Below are 15,088 nucleotides of genomic sequence, written 5' to 3'. Positions count from 1 at the left end.
AAAAGTTGCTTAGAATTAGTCATTCTATAACATATGATCAGTTAACTTAAACGTGAGCAACCCCTTTAAATGGCATATGCATACAGCGTGTGATTCACTGATGTGGACTCCGCTTAGCATCTGCTTTGGTGCACTGTTTGGCTTGTTTGTAACCACAGAACCATTAAATGATTGCATCTGTTTAACTATAACATCTTTTCAAATTTAGAGATTTTCCTTCCTATGCCAGACGCAGTTACAATACACCAGACTATCCAGCTGCTGAGGGGTTAACAACGCTCAGTGAACTAAGACTTTATTTACTATAATGACGCTTGATGCTTGTGCACGGGAATATAGAGCATAAAAACATTGGCTGTCAGGCGTAATTGCAGCTGTTCTGCTAAGTGTACTGGGCTGCTTGAAGCCTAAATGACTTACTGCTCCTCCTTTCCTCTATGCATAAAACACATGGTCTCCCCTTTGCACATAATACAGGCTCCCATTTAAAGTGGACCTGTCACCTACACATAAAAAGCTGCATAATGAAAGTCCTTTGCAAAAAACATCCATACCTGAGCTGTCAATCAAATATTGTCTGCCCCGCCTCTATGCCTGAGGCATAGAGGAGGTGGGGCAGTCAATTACTTTCAATTTCCATTCAGCACTTCCTACAGGTCACTGCACTTCTCACATTGTCCCATCCCTCCCCAGGCAGGCCCTATAATTATGTAGGGCATTGTGTTTGAGCATTAGGTTCCCCATTCTCGTGCATATGAAAAATTTTGGGGTGTGATACACAATTTATCTTAATAACAGTGTCTACAAAATGGCTCCTGCCTGCTTGTTGTTATAGTGTAATTCAGAGACTGACGGAAACAATATTTAAATAATATATATATATATATATATATATATATATATATATATATATATATATATATATATATATATATATATATATATATATATATATATATATATATAGTTTAAGGGGCAGATTCATTAAGGGTCGAATTTCGAAGTTAAAAATACTTCGAAATTCGACCCTCGAATTGAAATCCTTCGACTTCGAATATAGAAGTCGAAGGATTTAGCGCTAAACGTTCGATCGAACGATCGAAGGATTTTTCGTTCGATCGAACGATTCAATCCTTCGAATCGAACGATTCGAAGGATTTTAATCAAACGATCGAAGGAAAATCCTTCGATCAAAAAATCACAGGCAAGCCTATGGGGACCTTCCCCATAGGCTAACATTGACTTCGGTAGGTTTTACCTGCCGAAGTAGAGGGTCGAAGTTTTTTTTAAAGGGGAAGTACTTCGACTATCGAATGGTCGAATAGTCGAACGATTTTTCGTTCGATTCGTTCGATTTCGTTCGAATTCGAACGAATTTAACCAATTCGATGGTCGAGGTACCAAAAAAATACTTCGAAATTCGAATTTTTTTCATTCGAATCCTTCACTCGAGCTTAGTGAATCGGCCCCTAAGTGAAGTTAATTTTGCTCAACTAACATGAAAATAATTTGGAATTGTTTCATAGGCAGACAGGTCCCCTTTAATTCTTATAATGTAATTAGTATAGTCACCTGCATAGAGAAAGAAATGTATTGAGTATTTATAAGATAACAGCTGCTCTGATTTCCCAAGGAAATATATACCTCTGGGAGCACGTTGATAACACCTGAACTGGAAACTGGCACTTATATGACAGTGTCACCCACTGTAACCTACAGCACTTAATACCCTCCGAATTGTGTCTGTATGTTACCCTCCCATTTCGATTGTAAGCCCTATTGGGTAGGGCCCTCCAGCCTTTTGTCTCCTTGACACTGAGCACTTATATAAATATATTATATACTATATATATTGTAGCACTATATATTTTATATTTATGTGAATTGTATTTCTAATAATGCACTTATTGTTACTTTTTATTTCAATGACCCCTTGTTTGTTACTACTAATTTATTTAGACAGATCCTTAGTGCTATCTTTTGCTATAGAAATACAATTTTATATTACAGTGGAATAAGATCAGATTTCTGCAGCATGTCCTTCTTTGGTCACACTGAATATGATCTTCTTATTTTATCTCTATGCAGTTTGAAGAAACTGTTAGCCCTTAAAGGGGAAGTTAGATCTAGAGGTGATATTAGCACTTGTGTAATATATTTACAGCTTGATTTATAAAACAGAAAAGGAGGAGAGATGGCAGTGGATAGAAAATACAGAGCATTATAAGAATAAGAAACTGTTTGCCCTTAAAGGGGAAGTTAGGTCTAGGCGATATTAACACATGTGTAATATATTTACAGCTTGATTTTTAAAACAGAAAGAGATGGCAGAAAATACAGAGGATAACATGGACAGGTCACACTGTTAAATGCCGTGCCCACTAGATGTTCATTTTGCCATATTATGTAGCATTTACCTTTGTCTGCTCCAAAAAAATGTTGTGGTAAAGCCCAGCCCCAAGTAGAATAAAGCCCTTCAGCATTAGCCACTTATGGTATGTAACTGCCAGAGAAATAGATTTATATATCTGATGATGTCCTAAATGCAGAAACGTAACTAGAGGGGGGCGGGCCCTGGCGCAGGACGAGCAACCGGGGCCCCCCGCCCCCCTCCGTACGCCCGGAACTGGCCGGTAATAAGCGGCGCGCAAACTGCAGGGGGGCCCTGAGGGGGTGCAGGCCCTGGCCCGCTCGCACCCCCTGCTCCCCCGGTAGTTCCGCCACAGCCTATATGATGTAATATATCTGATACATGGGCTGACTTTTGGGACTGTGACATGTGTTGAAGAGTTTGCTTCTGTGGCATTTAGACATGAAAGTACAGGTATGGGACCTGTTATCCAGAATGCTCGGGACCTGGGGTTTTCCGGTAGTGATGTGTGGGCCAGCCCGATATCCATGGGACTCACGTGTTTACCCTCGGGTCGGGTGGATTTGGCACAAACTTGCTGCGCCATTTGCAGGTCACAGACGAGTTTGGGTTGAACTCTTCTGCCTGCTCTTCCCGCCCGCGACCTTAGACTCCGCCTTCCTGTTTTATAGGCACACGCCTGCCCTCCCCACCCCTTTTGTGACATCATCAATGGGCAGTGCAGGTCTATAAAAGGAGGCGGGTGCAGGTCAGACGGGTGCAGGTTTGGGTCGAGCTTATCTCTACCCACACATTACTATTTTCAGGATAACGGATCTGTCTGTAATCTGGATCTTCATACCTTAGGTCAACTAGAAAATCATTTAAGAATTAAACCCAATAGGCTGGTTTTGCTTCCAATATGATTTAATGATTTCTTAGTTGGGATCAAGTACAAGCTACTGTTTTATGATTACAGAGAAAAAGGAAATCATTTTTAAAAATTTGGATTATTTGGATAAAATGGAGTCTATGGGAGACAACTTTCCTGTAATTTGGAGTTTTCTGGATAACAGGTTTCCATACCTGTACAGAGCCATGCAGTTTCAAATGAGTCAGTGACATCACACTGCAAGCTGGACCAATGGTTGGCCCAAATGTTTCCTATGTTAGCTGACCAATGCCAGTCAATTTTAAATTAGGCTTCTCCTTGAGTGCAAAGATACAAATTGTTAGCAACATCCACTGACACCCGTATAATACAACACAGACTTGGATTTTTTTTCTAGTCTTAAAAGTTTTTTTTCAACTGCTCTAGCTGGCAAAGTAGACGTTTTTAAACAAGTTTTATAATGTCAAGTATGTTTTATCTGATATCACTCCAGATGGTAATGGGAATTAGATTGCATTTGTTGGTTCACTGGTTACATTATTTCTGCTAAACTTGCTAAAATTAAAATCAGCCTAGTTTTTGTGTTTCCTAATTGAACACGGTCATTTAGCAGATACATTGTTATTGTAACACCTTCCTTGCTGGATTATTGCATTATTTATTTTTCTATAGGTTTTGAATTATTTGCCTCCTTCTTCTTCTTCTTCTGACTCTTCCCGGCTTTTAAATGGGGGTCACTGACCCCATCTAAAAAAAACACGAATGCTCTGTAAGGCTACAAATGTATTGTTATTGCTACTTTCTATTACTCATATTCGATTCATGCCCTCGCCTATTCATATTCCAGTCTCTTATTCAAATCCGTTTATGGTTGCTAGGGTAATTTGGACCATAGCAACCAGTCTGTTGAAATTGCAAACTGGAGAGCTGCTAAATAAAAAGTTAATAACTTAAAAACCACAGATGATAAAAAATGGAAACCAATCAGAATATCACGCTCTATTCATACTAAAAATTAATTTAAAGGTGAACATCCCCATATTTCTATCCCTAATTAAGTCAACTGTTGGTTGACCAAAGCAAAGGCCTTGGGGCTTGAATGGGATTTCATTGGGGGTGGGAATGTTGTTCTCTCCTGGTACATCTGCTCATTTGGCTAAGATCAAGTGTAGTGCTTGGCCTTTGGCTAGGTACCCCTTCTTATGATTCTACGTGAGGAAAGAGAAACACTTGTTCCTCTGGCTGGCAAGATCAAGGGGGAGTATCTGTTCTTATGATCCTATGTGAAGAACGGAGAAACGCTTGGTCCTCTAGACTAGACTGGTAAGCGGAAGCTTGGTAAAAGCTGGGTTGCTGTGCTCCCATGAGGGAGGTGCCTGACTTATTTTTGGTCAGGGGCTATGCACACACACACACCTATATCATAGCTTCGGTGAAGGTGGACCCACCCGCTCATGCTGTTCCTTTGGGGACACTTGGGCAATGGAGCCCATGCCTTCGGGTAGGACTCTGAAAGGATGATTCAATATCATCTGCTCATTTGCTAAGACATTTCCTTACATCTGAATGGTCCAGTTTTTCATGTGATGGTCCCAGTTCATGGACCTGAAAACAGGTTAGGCTTAGCAGATAATGGGCGGAATTTAGAGTGTTGGGGTTCAACTGGGTATGACTGGGATGGGCAAGGTCTAATTTGTCCTGCATTTTTGTGATTGAAGTGCTGGGACTGGTATATTGAAGTTGAAGGATTTTAGCGCAAATAGTTCGATTGAACGATCAAAGGAATAATCCTTCGATCGAACAATTAAATCCTTCCAATCGAACGAATCGAAGGATTTTAATCCAACGATCGAAGGATTATCCTTCAACCAAAAAAACGTAGGAAAGCCTATGGGGACCTTCCCCATAGGCTAACATTGACTTCGGTAGCTTTTAGATGGTGAACTAGGGGGTCGAAGTTTTTTCTTAAAGAGACAGTACTTTGACTATCGAATAGTCGAACGATTTTTAGTTTGAATCCTTCGATTCGAAGTCGAAGTCGTAGTCGAAGGTCGAAGTAGCCCATTTGATGGTTGAAGTAGCCCAAAAAACACTTCGAAATTCGAAGTTTTTTTACTTCGAATCCTTCACTCGAAGTTAGTGAATCGGCCCCTAAGTGTTAGGGGCCGATTCACTAAGGGTCGAATATCGAGGGTTAATTAACCCTCGATATTCGACTGGGAATTAAAATCCTTCGACTTCGAATATCAAAGTTGAAGGATTTAGCGCAGATAGTTCGATCGAACTTCGATCGAACGATTAAATCCTTCGAATCGAACGATTCAAAGGATTTAAATCCAATGATCTAAGGAATATCCTTCGATCAAAAAAAGTTAGCCAAGCCTATGGGGACCTTCCCCATAGGCCAACATTGACTTCGGTAGCTTTTAGATGGCGAACTAGGGGGTCGAAGTTTTTTTTAAAGAGACAGTACTTCGACTATGGAATGGTCGAATAGTCGAACGTTTTTTACTTCGAATCCTTTGATTCGAAGTCGTAGTCAAAGGTCGAAGTAGCCCATTCGATGGTCGAAGTAGCCCAATTCGAAGTATTTTACCTTCGAATCCTTCACTCGAAGTTAGTGAATCGGCTCCTAAATGATAACAATTCAAATCTATATTCAGAATGAAACTGCATTATGGTTGAAGGGAGTCGCTAACCCTCACAATCAGATAATATATTGCATTTCAGATTAAATAGAGACAGAAAAGTAAAACAAAAAAAAGGTAAAACAAAATAAATTAAAATGATCTATCTTCCATAAGGGAAGGGGAAATACTTACACTATAAATATCAATTCAGAATAGTATTCCTCATATTCAGATCTCAGTTGCAGTCATTACAGTATAGGCTGTTTTCCCTAATTAGAGTGAAGACTGTCCTAACAATTAACTTTTTGTTAAAAAAATTGTAAAATTGTCAGCTTATTTTCTTCTTCTTCTTTATTCTGTCTTTTATTTCTAATTAACGTTCCGCAGCTCCCCGTTATGGTGATTAAGCTGCTAAATGATTGCTAGGTTCACTGACCCTAGAAAACTAGCATTTGGGATGACTTACAGAATGATGGATGACGAGGAAGGTGCCTCAATACAAAGATAAGAATAATAAAATGAATTTATTAAAGCAAATATGGCCTTACAATCAGCCTGCTTTCTGGTTGTGTGTGTGTGTGGGGGGGGGGGTCACCGACCCTAGCAACCATGCAGTTTTATAAATAGCAGAATAAAAGGATGAAAAGGAAAAATAAAAGCATAAATAAAATGATAACCAATACAAATTAAATGTATCTAAGCGTGTGTAGCCTCAAAATTAACCCATTTTCTGGTTGCTGTGGAATTAAAAAGGTAAGATTTGGAATGAGGGGAGGGGATACCCTGACTCTTTAAACGAAGCACAATGTATTTCATATTTTTTTATTTACAGACACACAAACATGTTATTTATTATGCAGTCTAGACTTATGAATATAGATACATGGGGTTATATTAATCAAAAAGTGAAGTTAGAGATCTCCACAGTCCACTAAAGTGAAATTCCACCACTCTCTATTCATTTCTATGGGATTTTTAAAATAGTATTTATCAATGGGTGAAAGTGAAAATTCACCCTTTGATAAATATGCCTTTCAAAATGCCATAGAAATGAATGGAGAGTGGCAGAATTTCACTCAAACGGACAATAGAGATCTTTAACTTCACTCTTTGATAAATATACCCCATGGAATTTAGATTGTATCTGACAACGGAATATGTGACTTTAGATTAGGCTTTAGTTATATTATGGTGTTGGTACCATGAGACTACACCATGGATTCTACACCATGAGAATCCATGGGGACAGATTTACTAGAGGCCGAAAATTCACAGATTCACAGCTGTCGCCACACTTCGCCAGGCGAAAATTCAGAGTTTCGATGTTAATATGGCAATGCGAGCAATTGGAATCGTAGATGTGCTAGTGTTCATTTCTGCCTAGCGCAAATTCGTTAGAGGTGTTACCGATGTGGGTGGTAACGATATCGAATTGACGCTAGCATTAGCCACTTCGCCCTCGAGTAAATCTGCCCCATGGTGTTTTAAACTTATTCTTTTTAAGAAATAGGAGGCTGTGGTTTGGTACTTTCAAAATTGGCGCTATTGTAACCCTGCCCACCACTATGGACAGCAATAATTGAGAATATCGCAATTACGCTCTCTGCACTAGAAGAGCCGAATTTCCGGGTTGAAAACCGAAAAATTTGGCTCTTAGTTACCAGGAGCGGCATTTTTGCTGCCCCTGGTAACTGGGGTGCGCTGCCGCCTGAGACGAGTGGATCAACTCACCTCATTGGTGGAGCGCCTCTGTCTGTGGTGCTCACTGAGCTGGGGGAAATTTTTTGCTAACAGGAGCAGTGGCCTGGAGTATTTTTTTTGGCACCCCCAAGTGATTTTGACTTTCCTTCTCCTTAAATTTAGTTTCAGTAGGACTCTCCAGTTCTACCGGAGACCCATAGACTGTATATGGTTGTTATGGGCCCCAGGCTGTCCAAAATATTTATTAAAATCCAGTAATATTATTATATTTATTATTATCCAGCCCCATGTGATGTAGTGAATAAGTGGCTCAGTACCTAGACATGCTGAGCACTTAATCAGGTGCAACTCTTTCCACTAGGAGAGACAAGGCAGCATTTTCAGCAAAAATACTGGGAAATCAAATGGACACATCTGTTCCTGGCATCTAAAAAACGTTTCCTTTATTTATAACCACCTGGAGCAATGCGGGAATAATTCCTGTGCTTGTAGAGATCTGTTTAGGGGCATTAAGCTTCTTGTCTTTTGTAATATTATGAGACCTCAATATTTTAAATAACATATACACGCAATTTATTTACTGCTTCACTGGGGCAGTTATTGGCAGTGCAGGAACTAGGGGTAGGCAGAAGTGGCACGTGCAGTGGCGGAACTACCGGGGGAGCAGGGGGTGCGAGCCTGCACCCCCTCAGGGCCCCCCGGCAACCCGCGCGCCACTGAAATGCGGGCCGTACAGAGGGGGCCCGGCTGCACGTCACGCACCAGGGCCCGCTCCCCTCTAGTTACGGTACTGGGCACGTGCCTAAGGCGCAAAGGTAGAGGGGCACCAGGTGCCAGGGGCGTACCTCTTCTGATGCTTTCCCCTAGTTCGGACCCTTGTGCTCCCCCCAACTGCAGAGGCAATTCAAGGCCTTCGCTTTTCTGAGCTTGTCCACGTGCAATTGTTCATGCATGCGCACAAGGAGCATGGTCGGTCGGGTTGCCTAGGGCTCCTGGCTGACTTGACCCAGCACTGGTGATTAGTGTGAATGATGAATAGACTCTGTAAATATATTGGCACTATGTAGTACAGGCTGGCACACTACATCCCTACCCTTACTGCCTTCCATAGGCAGTGTTGGACTGGGATGCCAGGGGCCAACCAGAAAACCTTACACTGTGGGCCCACCTTAGACCATGGACTCACTTTCCAAACTATTATTCCTCCTCTCCTCACTCAACCTCTTTATTATCCCAGTCTTTCATATCTACTTAATATATTCTTCCATTATTAAGCATTTGTTTCCCATAAAGAAATAGGGAAAGACCATAAAATATGCTAAATGGTTAGATGCAAGAGTGCCCACTGACACCAGGGCCCACCGGGAGTTTTCCTGGTATCCCGGTGGGCCAGTCCAACACTGTCCATAGGTCATGCATCCCCTGACCCCCTTACTTGCACATCTGGGGTGAATGTTCGTCCATGAAGACAAAATACAATAGCCTTGGACATACAGGAGCACCCTTGTTGGAATCGGACTCTAGCACATTTCAGAAGTTCTGGGAATGGAGATTGGGTGGGGTATAGCTAGGAATACCAGGGGCTATCTGCCACGGTGGGATCCCTAGAACCCACATTCACAGTCTCTTCCGCCACCCACACATACAGTACTCCCACCTCCTACAAATGTAGAGGCCCTGCAACCTCCACACCAAAATACCCCCCCCCCTCCCTCCATGCGAGTATGTGTAATATAAATGACAGAAACAGGGAATCTCAGTTATGCACTGGATGGTTGTGGATTTCCAATTGCCCCCCTTTTTGTGGACACTTCACAGCAGTAGCATATAATGAATAATGCCCCCCCCTGCTAAATGTATTAACTATATGAGAAGTGACATATATAATTTAGCCTGGGGTCTCATGTTTTTTTTAACTCAATATTTAAATTTGAGTTTTCATTTTTATATTACAACATCTACTCATTGACATTATGGGTGAAATATCAATATATTGTTACATTTTGAAAAAGATAGAAGAACATGTGGGGCCTCATGCTTTTACTCCTCGGTGACTTCTAATATCTTTTTATTATTCATTCTTCCAAATATCTGAAATCACTACTCGCTACTTCGCGAATTTTCGATCTGGCGAATGGACGTAACTATGCAAATTCACTAAGATGTGGATTTTACTGAACGTTACCTCAGACCAGGCAAAGTGCAATAGAGTAGATAGTAGCTCCTCAAAAAATAGTTACTATGTAATTTTGGATTTTCGTGAATTACTGTTGTCCTGGCGAATCTACGCCTGGCGAAGTGTTGCAATGTCAGCGAAGCTGTCACTGGCGCAATTTCGGAGGTAAGTAAATTTGCCCCAAAGTTATCAGCAAAATATATCCAATAACATGTAACAACCAACTCATCTCTGTGTCCACACTAATAGTAGGCTGGAGAAAGTTGACAGGATAGCATTATAGGATAGCATGATACCCTTAGGGGCAGATTTACTAACCAGCGAAAAATCGCCAGTGTCCACTTTGCACCCAGCACAACATTTCGCCACGCGAATAATCGCTCAGACAACGCTAGTTCACTAAAATGCGTAGTTTTGTCCCGAGCGTGGAACGCTGGTGACTTTTCGGAACTTCGGTTATGCGAACATTTCCAAAGTGAAGATACGTTAGCGTTCATTTCTGCCTAGCGAATATTCACTAGAGATCAAGCGCTCAGGTTAATTTGCATATGGCGGGAAATTTTAAGTTGTATGGACTTCTTTATGTTATATGTTGCAGCAAATACTTTATATTTACACTGTTTATTACACAAGTCCAATAGAGTTGTTATAATGCCCTACACATGAGCCCACTGTATGTTAGAAAAATGTATAGAGAAAACCGGTTACAAAAAAAAAAAACTTTGTGCAGCCTATCATTCTGAAAAAAAGAATATGATGTAAGTAACAGAAGATTGAGGAAGATCTATGCACTCCAATGCACTTCACTTGGTTTAAACTGGTTAAGGCAAATCTGGTAAGAGGTAATGTTCAGTAAAATCCGCAATTTAGTGAATTTGCAGAGTAACATCCATTCGCCAGAGCGAATTGTCGCCTCGTGATAGAGTGCGAATGACCACTAGCGCCTGTCTATTTCGCTAGTGAATTGTCGCCTACGCCCGTTAGTTAATTCGCGATGTTCCTGCGTATGGTAATGCTTGCGGATTGTTGCTAGCATTGGCCACTTCGCCCTTCTCTTTGTTTCTTGATTTAGTTCTGTAACTACTGTATATAATAGCTTACAGGAATATACTATCAGGTGACTTGAATAGGGTCGCAGGCCAAACCCATTGGAACAACTATAAAAGATAGGAAGCATTATTGAAGGCAGACACAACCCATTCAATTTGCTTGCAGAGAGAGAAAGAACCTTAAACTTTGTCTAACAAACATAATCCCTTTCTCTAGGCACAATTAAGCAAAGATGATTTTTGTATTTAGAATGCCTTTAATGAAAAGCTATTTTCCAAGGATGACTCCCTTTGCAAAAACATAGTGTGCGTTTGCTTACAGCATTGCATATGGTTTATTGATTCGTTACTTTGCAGATTATTGTTAGCCTGTGTCTGAATGAACTTATATCTGTCTTTTTGTCGGCAACATCTTCTAGATCCTTAGTGTATCGCTAGAGAATTGACACCCTGCTGTGATGTTAATACCATTCTTGATGGATTATTAGCTACTTTTACTGAGGCTGTTCGTTTTCGATCTTTTCCTAGTTAAAGGTCATCGCCAGTCAGGGTCTTTGAGTATTAAGTCAGAAAGAACATTATTTTTTTTTTTAAAACAAAGAACACATTTAATGACTTTTTTATTTTATTTTCTACTGCAGTGGAGATAACTACAATTGATATGATTGGTTACTATCGGTAACATCACTGAGGTGCTAGAACATAACCCTTAACGGAGAAACAAACCCCTTATTAAAAAAAACCCTACCCCACATAGACCCCCCTCCCTCCTCCCCCCCAGCCTAGCTGCTACCCTGGGCAAATGCCCCTAATTTTTTCCTTACACCTCAGTGTAGATTCAGGTATCGGAGTTCACGGTAGCCATCTTCCGGGTCTTCGTGTCTTCTTCCGGTGCTTTGGCAATTTCCATCCATTTTGTCGCATGCACAGTTGCCACAAACCGGTAAATTGCTCCAACTGTGCATGCGCTGCTCCGCCGGTCTCATTCTCTGATTACCGAAGACCCAGAAGTTGGCTGCTGTGAACTCCGATCCCTGAATCTGCGCCGAGAAGTAAGTAAAGAGTTAATGGCATTTGCCCGGGGGGGGGGCAGCTAGGCTGGGGGGGAGGAGAAAGAAGGGTCTATGTGGGGTAGGTTTTTTTTATAATAAGGGGTTTGTTTCTCCTTTAAAGTAATCCAGAGTGTGAAAATAGATGAAATATACAATAAACCATATTATTATTAGACAATTCCCTTAAACTAGAGGTTCCCAAATTGTGAGTCCAAATCAGATGACATTAAGGCCTAACCTGATTTAGGTTAAAATATAAATATGTGCTTATGCATACCTCCCAAAATTTTGGAAATAGAAAGAGGGACAAAAAGATTTGCCGTGGGCACGACCACACCTATATTTGTGACCACACCCACTAATTACCATGGCCATTTTATGAAAGTTATGAAAGTTTGAACACATTTCTGTGGTTTTTATATGTTATTACAGTTTTGCTAATGAAGGTGAATTGCCCTTTAAGCTGCAAGTCACAGTTTCCCCAAGAGACCTGCTTTTCTTAATTGTTTCTTTGCTTATCTTAAATTGTTACAAAAGTTTTTTAGTATCTATTCTGGGCTCTCTGCCAAAAGCCAATTAAGTTAGAAACTTTGGGGTATGTTTATCAAAGAGTGAAGTTAGAGATCCCCACAGTCCGCTAGAGTGAAATTCCGCCAGTCTCCATTAATTTCTATGGGTTTTTTAAAGGCGCATTTATCAAAGGGTGAAAGTGAAAGTTCACCATTTGATGAAAACACCTTTAAAAACCCATAGAAATGAATGAGAGGCCAGAGGGGCCGAACGTTCAGATTAGCACAGATATAGCCATGACCGTTAGTGGCATATCGGGGAAAGATCGTCGCGTATGGCAATGTCGCCAAAGGAGCGGATCTTTGCGTCTATGGCCACCTTTAGAAACAGGTCATCAAAATCCCCAGGTCAAACTAAAAGCCAGAAACTTAGACTATAAGTCATGTCAGAAAATATAGGATACTCAGATTTTGGTTCTCTGAATCAGGTTCAGGCTTTCGGGATTCAGGGGCACAGGTTCAGGAGCACAAGTGGGAGCCCTAGCTAGGACAGTATGCAAACTAATGTACATGTGGGGTTCATTTATGAATATTGGGCACATTTTGCACCATGGCAAAAAAATGCATTGCTTTCATGGTTCTACCTATGGTTTATTGCCCAGGTCCAAATCTGCCCAGTGCCCATTTTTTTGAACCCGTACCCGACCCGTACCTGTAACCTGCAACCCGCATTCTTACCCGCTTGGAACCGCTACCCGACCCGCAAGTACCTTATCCGCAACCCGGTCCCGCGACCTGCTGACCATCAAGAATCAGGAAGTGCTGTCATTGTAAACTGGAAGTGACATCATTGGAAGTAGGCGTGATCAGAAAAAAAAGGAGTAAAACAGGAAGTGCTGTCATTGTAAATCGGAAGTGACATCATCGGAAGGAGGCATGATCAGAAAAAAAGAGTAATTGAGAAGACCCGCAGCCCGACCCACGATCCACAAACCAGCAGAACCGCCGACCCACGTCTATACCCGCACCCGGAACTTCTATCTGCAACCTGCAGGGTAGCGCAGATTTTTTCGGGTAACCCGCGGGTACCCGACCAACTGCAGGACTCTCAATCAACTCAAAGGTTTATACAGCCAGAGATATACTATACTAAGCTCTATAGTTAGTATAGGTATGGGTATATAGAATTTAATTAAGAGTAGGGAGGGGTGTGTGTATGGATGCTGGGTTTTTATTTGGAGGGGTTGAACTTGATGGACTTTGTCTTTTTTCAACCCAATTTAACTATGTAACTATGTAAATATGTATGTTTTCAGAGTTCACCAGAAATAACCACTTTGAAGTGTAAAGTGTCCTTTTTAACCTTCTAAAGCAACTCTGGGGGGGGGTCACCGACCCTGTACACTGTTCTAAATTGATAGATTTAGTTGATACATTTCTTATTTATGTCCCTGCTCCAGCAGAATCCCTGAGTTTCATTAAAGGCAGCTGTTAGAATTGATTCAAAAGTTGCTAATTAGTGATGGGCAAATTTCTCACGTTTTGCTTCACTGAAAAATTCGTGAATTTCCCGCAAAATTCATGGAAAAATTGTGAAATTGCAAAGTTTCTCTAAGGGCTCTTACACATGAGCGTTTTTACCTGCGCTCCCCTGCGTTCCGTTTTTCGGCGTTCAGCCGCAGGGGAGCGCAGGAATAGACGCATTTAATTATTTCAAATGGGGCTGTACTCACACAGGCGCATGTAGGCGCCGAACGCAGGTTGAGACGCAACATGCTGCATTTTTCCTGCGTTCGGCGCCTACATGCGCCTGTGTGAGTACAGCCCCATTTGAAATAATTAAATGCGTCTATTCCTGCGCTCCCCTGCGGCTGAACGCCGAAAAACGGAACGCAGGGGAGCGCAGGTAAAAACGCTCATGTGTAAGAGCCCTAAAGAATTCAGACATTTTCAAGAAAAAATTGTGAAAATCAGACATTTTCATGAAAAAATTGTGAAATTCTGACATTTTCACGAAAAATAGTGAAAATCGGAAATTGACGCCCGCGTTCAAGCTGACTGTTATAGTCAATGGGCGTCCGAATACTGTTGACTAGCATCCGAAAATTTTTGACGCCGGCGAAATTTCTTCAAAAAATTTTTGCACAAGATTTCCGAATTTATTTGCCTGCAGCAAAACGCAGAAATTCGTCGCCCATTACTATTGCTAATAGTCCAGAGATGCTGCTGAGAAATGTATCAACTATATGTTTCAAACATCAAACATCAGAGACAGGAACATTCAACTTTAAACTTAGATTTTGGAAAAACAGTAAAAAATAAATAATGGAAAGTAAAAGTCTGAAAACAGCTGAACTGAAAAAAAGTGTTTGGAAGGTGAACAACCCCTTTAAAGGTTAGTCCACACGAGGAGATTCGGGGAGATTTTGTCGCCTGGCAACTAATCGCCTCGTTTTCTGAGCGTCAATCTCCCCGAACTGCCTTAGTGTGTTTTCCCATAGGCTACAAGAAAAGTCGCCTGCGCTAAAGCATACGCGGCAATGCGTTTTCAATAGTTGCCCAAAGTTTCCGCCGTGAGGCAACTTTGGGCGACTATTGAAAACGCATCGCCGCATGTGCTTTAGCGCAGGCGACTTTTCATTGTAGCCTATGGGAAAACACGCTGAGGCAGTTCGGGGAGATTGTCGCACAGAAGACGAGGCGATTAGTCGCCAGGTGACAAAATCTCC

The sequence above is a fragment of the Xenopus laevis genome, chromosome 2L (assembly GCF_017654675.1).
Source record: "Xenopus laevis strain J_2021 chromosome 2L, Xenopus_laevis_v10.1, whole genome shotgun sequence".
Taxonomy (NCBI): domain Eukaryota; kingdom Metazoa; phylum Chordata; class Amphibia; order Anura; family Pipidae; genus Xenopus; species Xenopus laevis.
This window is presented reverse-complemented; position numbering follows the sequence as displayed.